Below are 14,369 nucleotides of genomic sequence, written 5' to 3'. Positions count from 1 at the left end.
CAAGTGTCATCCCCTATGAGTTGTAAACAGAAAGGTAGAAGATGAATCAGTCCCAGATGGCTGTGGAACCGCAATACCAGGGCTGGGTGGCCACACTGCAGAATTTTATGTGAGAAACAAAACTAATTTTAGGTGAGAAACTTGTAACTTGTTAAGCCACCATCTCTTCTTTTTATCTTTTATTCTTAGCCAAATATAATCACTAATTTTGAAAAATTATTTTTTATTTTTTCAAATCGAAGTATATTTGATTTAGAATGTTGTGTTAGTTTTTGGTGTACAGCAAAGTAATTCAGTTAAATATATACACATATATATGTGTATGTGTATATATATATATATTCTTTTTCATATTATTTTCCATTTTGGTTTATTACAAGATACTGAATACAGTTCCCTGTGCTATCCAGTAGGACCTTTTTGTTTACCTAATTTATATATAGTAGTTTGTATCTGCTAATCCCCAAATCCTCCAAATCCTAATTTATCCCTCCCCACCCCCTTCCCCCTTTGGTAAACATAAATTTTTTTTCTATGTCTGTGAGTCTGTTTCTGTTTTGTGAATAAGTTCATTTGTATCATATTTTAGATTCCACATGTAAGTGATATCATGTGGTATTTCTCTGTCTGACTTACTTCATTTAGTATGATAATCTCTAGGTCCATCCATGTTGCTGCAAATGGCATTATTTCATTTTTTTATGGCTGAGTAATATTCCATTGTGTGTGTGTGTGTGTGTGTGTGTGTGTGTATGTTTGTATATATCACATGTTCTTTATCCATTCATCTGTCAGTGGACTTTTAAGTTGCTTCCATGTCTTGGCTATTGTAAATAGTGCTGCTATGAATATTGAGATGCATCCATCTTTTTGAATTAGAGTTTTCTCTGGATATGCCCAGGAGTGGGATTGCTGGATCATATGGCAACTCTATTTTTATTTTTTTAAGGAACTCCCATACTGTTTTCCATAATGGCTGCACCAATTTACATTCCCACCAACAGTGTAGGAGGGCTCCCTTTTCTTCCACTCATTGATTTTTAAATGTCATTAACTATATATGTAATTTCTTATAGTTCTTTTAGTTCTTTTTCATGGTGTCTACATATTTTCTTACATTTTAAATTTATTATTTTAAATAAATTGAAACATTTATTTTATAATTATTTTTATAATTATTTTTTAAAATTTTTGGCTGCATTGGGCGCCCATTGCTGTGCACGGGCTTTCTCTAGTTGCAGTAAGTGGGGGCTACTCTTTGTTGCAGTGCACAGGCTTCTCATTGCAGTGGCTTCTCTTGTTGCGGAGCACGGGATCTTAGGTGTGCGGGCTTCAGTAGTTGTGGCACACAGGCTCAGTAGTTGTGGTTTGCGGGCTTAGTTGCTCCGTGGCATGTGAGATCTTCCCAGATCAGGGTTCGAACCTGCATCCTCTGCATTGGCAGGTGGATTCTTAACCACTGAACCAGCAGGGAAGTCCCAAAACATTTATTTTTATAACAGTTATCAGATATTTCTTTAATTTGAAATTTTTTGGCAGTCTCATTCTACTGTTTACAGAGTATATTAACTTTCACTGAAGGTGAACTCATAATTCAAAATTACAAAACACACAAGAAAACAATCCACCATGAGTTCATCTTCAGTGGGGCTTTATTTGTGAGCATCTTTTGTAACTTTTTTAAGACAAGTCCTTCTAGATTAATTTTGGGTTGGTTTCTGTCAAACAATCCAGCTCACTTGCCTGGGACCAATTTTTATTTTAATTACTTAAATTAGGGATTCTCAGACCACATGTGTAGTATATTTTGGAAGAACGGCAAACCAACATGTGGCACTGGCCTGTGGTTATAAATTATAACTGTAATCCCAGGCTAAGGTGGACAAGCTTCCCTGTGTCTGTGGTATCCTTTTATCTCGTCAACCTTTTTCTACTGAGGATGTCCTTTTTTTTTTTTTCTCCCAGCAATGTCTCTTTCTTTTCATGACCTTAGATCTCAAACTCCTAGAAAATGAATCTCTTTGCCCTTAGGCAGCTTCCATATCCAACTATGGGTTTCCTATTCTGGTTGGTTTTAAATTCTCCCTTGAATTATGAGACTTGAGAATTTTTTTTCTACTTGCTTGCAAGCATAGATACATGTTAAAATAATATTTTATCTAACATTTGAGATGGTTATAAGAAATATTGCCAGAACCGGTGGTTGGTTTTTTGAAAGTTCCAGCTTGTCTCAGCTGTGTTAAAAGAAATCAAGGTAAAGAATTTCTGCTCTTCTTAGGGCCAGGTTTGCTCTGGGGACTGTTGTGGAGGGACGGATAGTACTTGTTTCAAGAGAAACTCAAAGGGGAGCCAAACCTCAAGGACCAATTGTTGATTCTCATTCCATTACTAAGCAAGGCAGATTTCTTATACAATTACTAGATTCTAGGCTTCTTGAGGACAGAGGTTGTATCTTACATGTCTTGGTGTTTCCCTGCCTGCTTAGCGCTATGATTTGTATATAGAAGTTGCTCAAAAACAACTGCTGACTGATTGTTGACACGATGAGCTCTATAATTTACTCCTTGCTTTGTGCTTTGTATTAATCAGAAAATTACATCAAAGTGTGCTTCATTCTTAATATAAAGCAGCACATTAACCCTGAACTCCACCCAGGCCAGAAACATACAGAGCCTGGGCTCATTTTTGACATTATATCCATTATATCCATTCCGTAACTAAATCACTATCAATAATAAAGTAGAACTTATTACTGTATTACCTGGCTAGTTAAAAGTATGTTTTTCTTTAAACTTAAGGGTTAATAGCCCAAAATTCACAATATTTTTAACATTTGAAAAGATTATTAGAGACCGTGTAATAGAATCACTCATTCAATGCAGAAAAAAGTCCCTCTACAGTAACCTGGTTAATGCTTAAACATATTAGAAATAGTATGTTAACTCACTACCTCACAAGATAGTTTATTTCATTTGAAAATTTTAATTTGTTAGATAATATTTGTATTAAATTTTCAGTAATGTAACTTTTTTCTTATTATTTAATAATCCTTTTCATTGTAAAAAAACAAGTATAAATAAACAAAATAACTTATAATTCTATCATCCACAGATAATCATTTCTACATCTGGTTGTGTATTTCCCCAGATCATTATCTATGCAAGCTTTTTTTCTTTTAACAAAATGTATTTAGACTGTAAATGCTATTTTTCCATTTGAACTTTTCACCCAGTAATATATTACAGCATTTTTTTCATGAGAATGAACACTCATACATAGCATACTTTTTATACCAGAATAATTTTTCATTTTATGGATAGTCCCCCATTTATTTGACCAACTCCTTATTGCTGGGCATTATCTTACCTCCAGTTTGTTGCTATAATTAAATATGCTGTAATGCACACCATTTATTCATTCAACAAATATTAAGCATCCTAACTCTGCCTAGCAATGTACTAGGTGCTGAGGATTCAGAATGGGTGTAAGTTCCTGCCTCCCATGATAATCTTTGAAGAGGGGAGTGAAAGATTTAAAATAAACAAACAGACCACAAATAAGATACTCACAAATAGTGATAATCAATATGGCGACAATAAAACAAGGTAATGAGATAGAAAGTGATGGGGTTGAGTTTGTAATTTAGGCAGGGAAGATACACTACGTGATGTAACCATGGGATAAACCTTAGATGAATCTGTGGAAGTGGAATTGCTGCATTTGGCACTAAGCTATTCTCCCACCATGGTGTAGAGGGCCTGCTTCTTGGCATCCTTACCAATGTTGGCTCCTGTGCTGAGTCTTACTGCTGCTCTTTGGCCCTCAGGGATCAGCTCAGGACCAGCCATCAGCTTTCTATCTGCCTCAGCAATAATGTTCCTCATGCACATAGAACTTCACACTTTACAAAGAACTTTCACATGCTAACCTAATATATTCATTATTTTGTTTTGTTTTTATTGTTTTTATTATGGAAAATTTCAAATCTGCATAAAATGAGTTAGAATAGGATAATAAGCCCCTAATTACCCAGCACTCAGATTTTTAAAAAACATTTTGTCAATATTGTTTCATCTACTGCCCTCCACTGCCCCCTGCCCCTGCAGAAACTTTTTTTCCTGGATTATTTTAGGCAAAGCTAAGACATCACATTTTTTCCTACCCATAAATACTGGAGTATGTATCTCGAAGACATAAGGACATTTTCTTTTCTTTCTTTTTTTTTTTTTGCGGTACGCGGGCCTCTCACTGTTGTGGCCTCTCCCGTTGCGGAGCACAGGCTCCAGACGCGCAGGCTCAGCGGTGATGGCCCACGGGCCTAGCCGCTCCACGGCATGTGGGATCGTCCCGGACCGGGGCACGAACCCATGACCCCTGCATCAACAGGCGGACTCTCAACCACTGCGCCACCAGGGAAGCCCCATTTTCTTTTCTTATACAACTTCAATGTCATTACTATTTGTGACAGAATTAACAAAATTTAATATCATGCAACACCTAGCTCACATTCACATTTCCACAATTATCTAAAACAACGTGGATTTTAAAGTTGATTTTTTGAATCAGGTTGCAAAACAAGGTCCACATGTTTGGTTGATAGGTCTCTTAAATTTCTTCTTATCTATAATAGGTCCCCTACTCTTTCACATCATTTACTTTTAGAAGAAACAGATTATTTATCTTGAAGAATTTCTCATGTTTTGATTTCAACTGATTGCTTTTTCCTGGTGTCATTTAACTTTTTTTGTGATGCCCCTATATTTCCAATATTTCTTGTAAATTGACAATTAGATCAGAAGCTTAAATTAAAGTTTGTTTTCTTATTTATTTATTCATTCATTCATTTATGGCAAGCATACATAAATATGATGTTATGTACTTCTTATTGCACAGTACAAGAGGCACACACTGTCTAGACGTTCTACTTTAGTGATATTGAGATTGATCTGTAGGTTCGGGTAATCTGTAGGATGTTAGCACCATCCATTCATTCCTTTTAAACTTCTCTATAAACCTTTCACCTAATGCTATAAGCACATATTGATGATTATTTCTAGACCCATCATTTCTTTAGGGGTCAACAAATGGTGATTTTCTAATTCTATCATTCATTCTTCATTTATTAACTAAAATTGTTTATCAAGAAGAACTTTCCTCAACAATTACATGGTAACCTGAAATACAGTTTAGGTAAGAAAGACAGAATAAATACTAAAGTCTTTCTCTTGCCAATTTTTAGAATAATAAGTTGGTGGCCTAGCGATTTCCAAAGATGACTTTTTTTTTAAAGTATCATTATGGACCCATGGATTTCTCTATTTTTGATGTGCCTTGATCAATTGCAATGATTATTCTTTTTTACTCTCAAATTGTTCCATTTTTTAGCTTCTTGCGTCATTTTGACACAACCCCAGTAGTCTACCACATCTTCCTTGCTTTCTGGTATAGTAAGGTGTCCCAGGCTCATCTTGAGCATCACCTGCCTCAGATCTAGCCTCAGACATTTCTCCAAGAAGTCTCACTTTCTTTTAGTGGGAAATGGTATTTAGAGACCTTAAAATGGGTGGTATGGATGAAAAATACCACTAAGGTTTTATTGTAGCTAGGTCGTTTTTAGTGGGCAACACTAGGAAATATATTTCTTTCAAGAAAAAAATCAAGGATAATGATATTTATATTCAAAATAACATTTTAGAATAATACTACTTTCATATTTACACTTGTATCTTTTTCCTCTTACGGTGAAAATTTTGGTCTTTTTTGCTTTATCCTACAATATAGCTATAATATTATTTAAATGATAATGCCAATATCACTACTAATCGTAAGACCATTCAGTGCTATGTAAGGTTTCTTTGAGATTCTTTTCATCCTCGGAATAGAGTTGTAGAGTCAAAATATTGTGTTTTAAAGTTACTTGAAATAATTATCTTCTCAGTGTAGTTATCCCATCAAATTCATATATGGTTAGACACATTTCTTGTAGTTTGTTTTCTCTGTTTTGATATTTTTAAGTTTAATACTTTTGTTTTTAATCATGAATTAAACATTTATATTGTTTTGAAGTCAAAGCTATAAAACAAGGTACATTCATCAAAGTCCAGCTTCCTTCCTTGCCCCATTTCTCTTTCCTATACATAATCATTTTTATCAGTTCTAGGTTTAGCCCACAGTTTCTTTAACATTTTTTTTTTTTTTTTTTTTTTGTGGTACGCGGGCCTCTCACTGTTGTGGCCTTTTCCATTGCGGAGCACAGGCTCCGGACGCGAAGGCTCAGCGGCCATGGCTCACGGGCCCAGCTGCTCCGCGGCATGTGAGATCTTCCCGGACCGGGGCACGAACCCGTGTCCCCTGCATTGTCAGGCGGACTCTCAACCACTGAGCCACCAGGGAAGCCCCAGTTTCTTTAACTCTTAATCTTATTTTTAACACTTTTATGTTGGCATGAAACTGATTATTATTAACATCTCCATCACAGAGGAAGTAGCCCTGCCCATTTAAAACTAAGAGCACCAGAATCCAAATACTGTGCTCTTCCCCCATGCCCCACACTTCCCCTACAGACACTCTGAGGAAATTCATCAAGGCGATACGGCCATCTGGTCACCCTTAGGTTAGACATCCAAATTAACCAGGTTGTTTCAGTATTTCTCCTCCTATTCTAGAATTATGCAAAATAATCATGCCAGCTATTTTTGGACTCTAGGTGTTGCTTGGTGTCTGGAGCTAGAGAAACACGTGGGTAAATACGTGTGAATAAGCATCTGTGTATTTGTGCATGTGTGCGTGTGTGTGTGTGTGTGTTGTTAGGGAAACAAATTATCCCCCAAAGCTGTCATTTTCTGTTAATATCTACTATGGTGACGTGGAATTGAGATACAATAATGGCATTATCCCTGGAATCCCCTTTCAGGAAAATGTGGGGACCATTTTACAAGAGGAAAGTAGTTTTGAAATTAATGAGGATGGCCATTCAGAAAACATGGCAGAGGCTGTGAAGTCCCAGTTTGTCCCCAAATGTAGTTTGGGTACATTTAACAGTAAAAACTCATAAAATCTTTCATGAGTTTAAAATGACTGTAGATTTATTATTACTTTATCTTTCTAATTCAATTTAATTTTAAGTTATATTGACAACTAGAAAGACAATAGGGACTATAACTTCCCTAAGGGGGTGAGTGCAAGTATGACAGAGTGAAAATCCTACTGTATTGTTGATCGCCAACACCCCACAGCCCTGGAGACCTGAGGAAGCCAGAGGAGCAGGGATAGCGCGGGGCGGGAGATGCCAGCAACAGTCTTCTAAGGTGAACGTTCAAAGCCCACGGAAGCTTCTTCCCTGCTTTGTTCTGCTTCCCAAGGCACCAAGAGACAGGTTTTTGTAGAAAGGGGCCTGATGGAGGCTCAGAATAGAGCCAAAAAAAAAAAATGAGGTGGCTCTCCCAGCATCCCTTCTCTGCCTAGAAAAGATCCAAGGAAGCATCCCCATAACTTTGAGCTTTTGTTTGCTTATTTGAAATAAGGTTTCAATGGCAGAGCATTTCGATGTCAAAGGTAGTTCACATGCATACAATGGAATTAAGTTACTTATTTTGTAAACAACGACAAAAATGATAAAATGTCAGTAGAGAGCAGTGAGAAGCAGCACCGCAAGTGGGGCGGGAAAAGTCAACTTTGAGGTTAGGGCCAGCGCCACAGCCTTAATTTGCTGCAGCGGAGTAGGTCAATCTGGGCAGCTGCCAAGGGTTTGGGAAGAGTTGCTGGACACAGGTCCTCCTCCCAGGGCTCATGGCAGAACCTAGGGGAGGCTGTTCACCTGGGGACAGTCCCCTTTCTCTTTCCTTCTGGTTAAGGAGCTTTCCCCACGCAGCAGTGGTCAGGGAAGGCGGTCACCGACTCGGGGTGACCAGGGAGGAGCAGTGATATCTTGTTTCTTCATTGATAAAATGAGGGGGATGACTTTTCCAGCTCTGATGCCGTAGCCCTTTCTTCCCCTGGGCCCATCAGCATCAGGACCCTTAATTATTAAGAATTTCACGCTGCCTAATTATTCTCTTTTAAAAATAAAGCAATTTTATTATAATTAAAGTAAGGCACATTTGCTAAACTTTAGAAAACTTTGGAAATGTGAAAAATTCACAGAAACATGTGAATACAAATTTGACAACACCTGCATACCATATATTCTGCTTTTTCACATTGCATTATGAGAATGTGTCCATCTTTAAAAGTGGTTTACATGGTGGAGCAATAGTTCATTCATTTCATGGATGCACAATATTTTTGTTAACTTTCCTCTATCGTTGGACATTGAAGCAAGTTCTACTTTATTGCTCCTCTAAAGAATGACACACACAATCAAATTCTGTTGATTTAAATGCAGGCATTTTTCTAGAAATAGTTACTATTCTGTTAAATTCAATGACTTTTTAAGTTTTGGAGACATGGTTAAATTGGCCATATCACCGCCATGTGTATGCCCATTCCTCACAACCTCAAGTGCCCAGGATCTGGTGATTACAGAAAGACAGGTAGAACATTTTTTGTTTGTTTATTGAGGAGGTTGAACATATTTTCATATTTATTGGCCATTTACAGTTCTCTCATGAATTGCCTTTGTCCTTTCTCAATTTTTCAAAATTGGGAATAATTTTTATTCCTTAATATGATAGGACTTTCTGCATTTGTGCTATTTGGTAATTACATAGCTCTAATAATATGTAATAATATTAATGCGGTTGAATAAACACCCTAAACAATTTTACTCTGTTGTTTCTTTTTTTAAACTTTGCTAGGATAACTTTTGCCCCCTGGGGCTGCAAATTGTGTGGTCAGCTGGGGCAACTCCCCACCGATTTGGAAGATGTCTTTGGGGAGGGCTGAGGAACACTCACCGCAGGTAGCTGCTAGGTGGCTCTGGTCACTCTTGCAGCCCTCCGCCTGCAACCTTGCAGCCAGCTCATGTGGGTGGAGCTGCCCTTGTGGCTAATTCCCTTTCCCTGTTTTTAGCCACTGTCGTGATTACTGTCTTTGACCCAGTCTGCCTTTTCCTGGTACTCTGTGCCTCTGAACAGACCCCACCCTATGCTTTGGGGCCGATGCGAGTCCTTTTGTGTGACTCTGGGAGCATATCTGGCACAGAGATTTCTGGCGTCTCAAAGCATAGATGCCTAGCAATCAACACACAGGGCTCCAGCCAGCCTGCTGCTGGACCCCAACCCGGTCCATGCTGCTCTGGTCCTGTTAGAACAAGCAGCTCAGCATCCTAAGTGCAAGCTGGTGTAAGAGGTGGGCAGGTCTGGGATGGGCATTACAGAAATATAAGTTGCTGGAGGTGAACAGAGGTCTTAGGGCTCACTGTCTAGCAGAGGAGACAGATAGATGCGCAAACAATCACAGGTGACATAATGGGACTCCTGATTCTGACTGGACAGGGGACTGGGGATATGTAGAGGGTCAGAAAAGAATGAATTCATGAAGGAATTGACTTCTGGGTTGGGTCCAGCAGGACGGGCAAAATTTCCCAGGCCAAGGGGGCACTCCAGACTAAGCACTGTGTAGCACAAGCCAGGCACAAACAGTGGGATGGCTTCTAAGAAGCACAGATATTCCTAGGTAGCCTGAGCACAGGTGAGGGAGTGGCCAGAAATGGGGCTAAAGAGTTAGGTAAGGCCAGAAGGGCTGAGTCTTGGATGGAGCACTGAGGACCTTGGCCTTACTGTATAGGAGGTAAACATCCTTTGGAGGGTTCAAGCTGATTTCCTACCTGGGACTGACACAGGCTGCTCTTACACAGGCAGAGTGACTTGTTTCTCTCTCCCTACCACCCCACAACTTCCCAGACAATAGAAAATGTAGTCAGGACAGCACTTGGCTTTGAATCACCTTTGGGGTAGTTGCTGCAAAAGTGAGGACTTCCAGTAGGAAGACTGCCAGCCCTCCAGAGCACTTGCCATTTAGAATTCAGAGGAAGGAGAGGATCCAGCCTTCACTGTTCTCGCCCCCTAGATGCCCTCCCCTCCAAACCCAATCCACCAACAAGTCCTGTCCAGTCCACTTCCTAAATAGTTCCTGAATTTGCTTGTGTCTCTCCATCTCCACTTTCCACTGCCCCATTCGGTCATAAGCATCTCTTTAAGCTGTACTGTGGTAGCCTTCTAATGCCCTCATGCTTCCATTCTTGTCCCCACCCCTTCCCATGGAAGCCAATTATTAAACAATAAAGAAAAGCATAGATGAGGTTAGGCTTCTTTAAAATACTCCATAGTATTTGGAATAAAACCCAAGCTCCTGACCTTGGCCTCCAGGTCCTCTGTGATCAGTGCCTTGTCAACTCTGCTCTCCTGTCCTGCCCTTCCCATTCCTCTCTATGCTCTCCACACTGGCCCCCTTTCTCTTCTTGGAACATGATGAGCCTGTTTTCATTTTATGGAATCTCATTGGAGGTTTTGATGAGAGATCTGACCTGAGCTACCGGAAGTCTTATCTGCCTTTAGGCCAATGGGAAAGCAGAGAAGAGGGAGAGAGATGGGTTATGGCCATTGCTTGGCAATACACGAGAAGGACCTGAGCGAGCCTACTGGCCCTGGTGTTGAGGAGGAGGTAGCAGATGTGTGAACCCTCCTAGAGGCTGACTCTCTGGTTCCCTAGGGCTTGGGGGTTGGCTGGATGAGAGGGACGGGGAACCCCCAAAATCTTTGGGATTTCCAGGACTGGTAACTGAGACTTGGTGTCAATAACAGAACTTTGGAAATCAGGAGGAAGAGCTGGCGTGGTGGGAGAAGATGAGAACTGAATTCCATTTACTGACCAATTGCTGGTGATTTATCAACAACAAGAATAATGATGATGACGATGATAATGATAACTACCGTGTACTAAACACTTTCTATGTGTTAGACACTGTGCTTTTTGACACGTTTATCTCATTTTTTTTCACAGCCCTCACTCACTGTGAGGGAGGTGCTAAAAGTATCTTCCATTTAGAGATAAAGAAATAGAAGCTCAGAGAAGTTAAACAACTTGTTCAGGGTCACACTTAAACAATAGCAGAATTGGGAATAAAATCTGGGTATATTTGACCCTAACGTTCTTAGAAAGTTTCCTTACCTCTACAGTGACTGTAACATTCTATACATTTGAAAACCTCATAAACTTTAAGGTTAACAGGTCTAAGGTTGCAATTGTTAGTGTCACCCTGAATAAACATCTCATCCTGTATCCTTCAGCTCAGGGATGAAATAACACCACAGTCCACTCGGGCCCAAACCCGAGGCCCGAGGGTCGCCTTTGATTGCTCCCTTTCCCTAACCTCTCAACCTCCGGTTGTCATTTCTGTCCCAAACGGCTCAGTCACTGAGCTGTGTGCCAGACACCTCTCGGCGCTCCTCCATCCCACTGCCTGGCCTCCGTTCTGTCCTGCACCCTCTTCCTCTGCCTTGGTACCCAATGAAAAGACACAGGAACTAGGAAGCAGTGAGGAAATTAAAGAAGTCCTTCAGTGACAAACTAAACGAGGATTCCTTGTAATAGAACCTGAGGTCAGGGGGGGAACAAAGGCTCTTAGAGCGTAATAAGGTCAAAGTTGTAGGGCAGAGAGGTCAGAATTGTGTACAGGGACAACAGAAATTGGGGGAGTCCCTTTTATTGAACTTTTATTTTTTATGGGCCTGGTGACTTGCTGTGTGAGACACAGCCATGACATCCTCCTCACACCCCAGTCTCCAGCATCTTCTTGGACAAGGGTTAAGAGATTCCTTGGGAAGTCCTGACTCTGCCTCTTAAATTTCCTCAGACCTACTATTCCTCACTGACTTGCTCAGTGCATGAATATGCACCAAACACTTGCAAAACATTGGCAATACCAAGAGAGCTCAATTCTAGGATCTCATGGTCATGATGGGCAAATGTGGAACCAACCAAGTAAAATGCAATGTTTCAAGTGCTGTAACTTCGCACAAGTCTCTGTGAGCAGTTACCCCAAGTGTCAAAGTCTGCACAGCAAGGGGGAGAAGGTCTTACTCCCTACCTCTGTGTGGAACCAGCTCCTTTCTACCCCTGGGACAAAGTCTTTTGCACAGACACAGGCCCTTTCCTGTAGTGAGCATTTGGGAGTGCCTTCGTCAGCGGTGCTCAGGCTGAAAGAGGAATGAATGCAGGGTGTACTGTTACCTGCATGGGGCTGGTGATGTTCTTTCACTGTCAAATCACAGGGTGGCAGGGGGAGGTGGGGGGGAGGGTGTAACCTCAGCCTTTTACTGATGGGCACTGACTTCTCTGCTCAGGGCCACAGACTTCCCCTGAGGTGGGGAGAATCTACCTTCCTCTTCCTCTTCCTCTTTTCACCCCAAGTCAGGTCATTGCACCCTGCATCAGCAGGGTTGGGCTCCAAGATGCTGAAGGAGGAGAAAGCACTGAGCAGCCTGGTATGGCGAGGGCCCAGTGGAGGAAGGACAGTTGGTGTCATATTAGCGAGACCTCATGGCTTCACAGGACCACAGGCCTCCATCACGTCTACCACAGCAAACCTGAGGTGTTGCCCAGACTGAGGTCTTCCCTGAGTTTATCAAACCTGCATTGGTGTCTATTAAACACCAGGGCTGTCAAACAACTGGAAACGAATCTTAACTTGAGGCCAAGTTTTTCCATCCCGGAACACATCAGAGTGTCTGTATATATGTGTGTGTTGTGCAGTGTGTGTGTGTGTTATGTGTGTGTGTGTTACCCGAACCATGACTCAACATCCTTTGTGCTTTCTGGCTGAGTATGGCCTAAGAATTTTTTGTGATTTGGGATAACAAATAGTCTATCCATGCTGTGACTCCAGAGCCTGCTATAGTGTGAGTCCCACACTTGCATCCACATCCTCAAACAATCCTAACTCAGCCAGGCGAGCTGGGCTGTATATTTCAAAGCAAGTCAAACATCGGCTCCACCTTGTGGACCATTTTTGGTCACTTTTTTTTCCTGAAGTCTAAGGAACTGGATCCATGCATGCTGGAGGGGAAGCTGATTTCTAGTTTGCCACTTCCCAAGGGTTTTAAGGACCTTTTAATTCTATGAACTATAACATGGTACTTACTGTGCCAGTTTGGCTCTAGGTCAGGCATTGTTATGTCTTTACTATTATTATTTTTATTGTGGTAGAATGTACATAACATAGAATTTACTATTTTAACCATTTTTAGATGCACCATTCAGTGGCATTAAGTACATTCACAATGTTTTACAACCATCTCCACTATTCACTTCCAGACTTCTTCATCATCCTTAACAGAAATTCGGTATCCTTTAGGCAATAACTCCCTATTCCTTCTGCTCGTAGCCCCTGGTAACCTCTATTCTACTTTCTGTCTCTGAATTGGACTGCTCTACATACCTCATATAAGTGGAATCATACAATATTTGTCCTTTTGTGTTTGGATTATTTAACTTAGTATAATGTTTTAAAGGTTCATCCATGTTGTAGCAAGTGTCAGAATTTCATTCCTTTTTAAGGTCAAATCATATTCCATTGTAGTTGTATACTACATTTTGTTTATCCATTTTTATGTTGATGGACACGGGTTGATTCCACCTTTTTGCTATTGTGCAATGTGCTGCTATGAACTAGGGTGTACAAGTATCTGAGTCCCTGCTTTCAATTCTTTGGGTATATGCCTAGAAGTGGAATTCTATGATGTCTTATTGGTTTTTTAGTTTTATTTTAAGGAACATCCTGGCTCAGGTCTGGCTGATCATTCTTGATTTTCCATTATTTCACAATTTGCAGTCAATGGAAAATGTCACTCAGGTATTCCACAGATGCAGGGTACATCAAGTTGATTGTGGAGGTTTAATCCGCTGCTTCGGAGGCTGCTGGGAGAAATTTCCCTTTCTCTTCTTTGTTCTCACAGCTCCCAGGGGCTCAGCTTTGGATTTGGCCCAGCCTCTTAGTGTAGGTCGCCTGAGGGCATCTGTTCCCTCTCAGACAGGACGGGGTTAAAGGAGCAGCTGACTCGGGGGCTCTGGCGCACTCAGGCCGGGAGGAGGGAGGGGTACGGATGCGGGGCGAGCTTGCGGAGGCAGAGGCCGGCTTGACGTTGCACCGGCCTGAGGCGCGCCGTGTGTTCTCTCGGGGAAGTTGTCCGTGGATCACGGGACCCTGGCAGTGGCGGGCTGCACAGCCTCTCGGGAGGGGAGGTGTGGATAGTGACCTGTGCTCGCACACAGGCTTCTTGGTGGCGGCAGCAGCGGCCTTAGCGTCTCATCCCCGTCCCTGGGGTCCGCGCTGATAGCCGCGGCTCGCCCGCGTCTCTGGAGCTCCTTTAAGCGGGGCTTTTAATCCCCTCTCCTCGAGCACCAGGAAACAAAGAGGGAAGAAAAAGTCT

At 41.2% G+C, this 14,369-nt stretch overlaps 1 protein-coding gene across 1 annotated transcript in view; it reads left to right on the top strand.

Moving 5' to 3' along the window:
- The window catches only part of LOC149750630 (late cornified envelope protein 6A-like), a 32,308-nt gene that overhangs the window by 6,309 nt on the left and 11,630 nt on the right, over positions 1-14,369 (top strand). The window lies entirely within an intron of this gene.

Source organism: Delphinapterus leucas, chromosome 1, assembly GCF_059928025.1.
Source record: "Delphinapterus leucas isolate spDelLeu-1000000601 "Yukka" chromosome 1, BTC_Dleu_Yukka2, whole genome shotgun sequence".
Lineage (NCBI taxonomy): Eukaryota > Metazoa > Chordata > Mammalia > Artiodactyla > Monodontidae > Delphinapterus > Delphinapterus leucas.
Note: the sequence above shows the minus strand (reverse complement) of the source record. Positions and strands in the feature narration are given on the sequence as shown.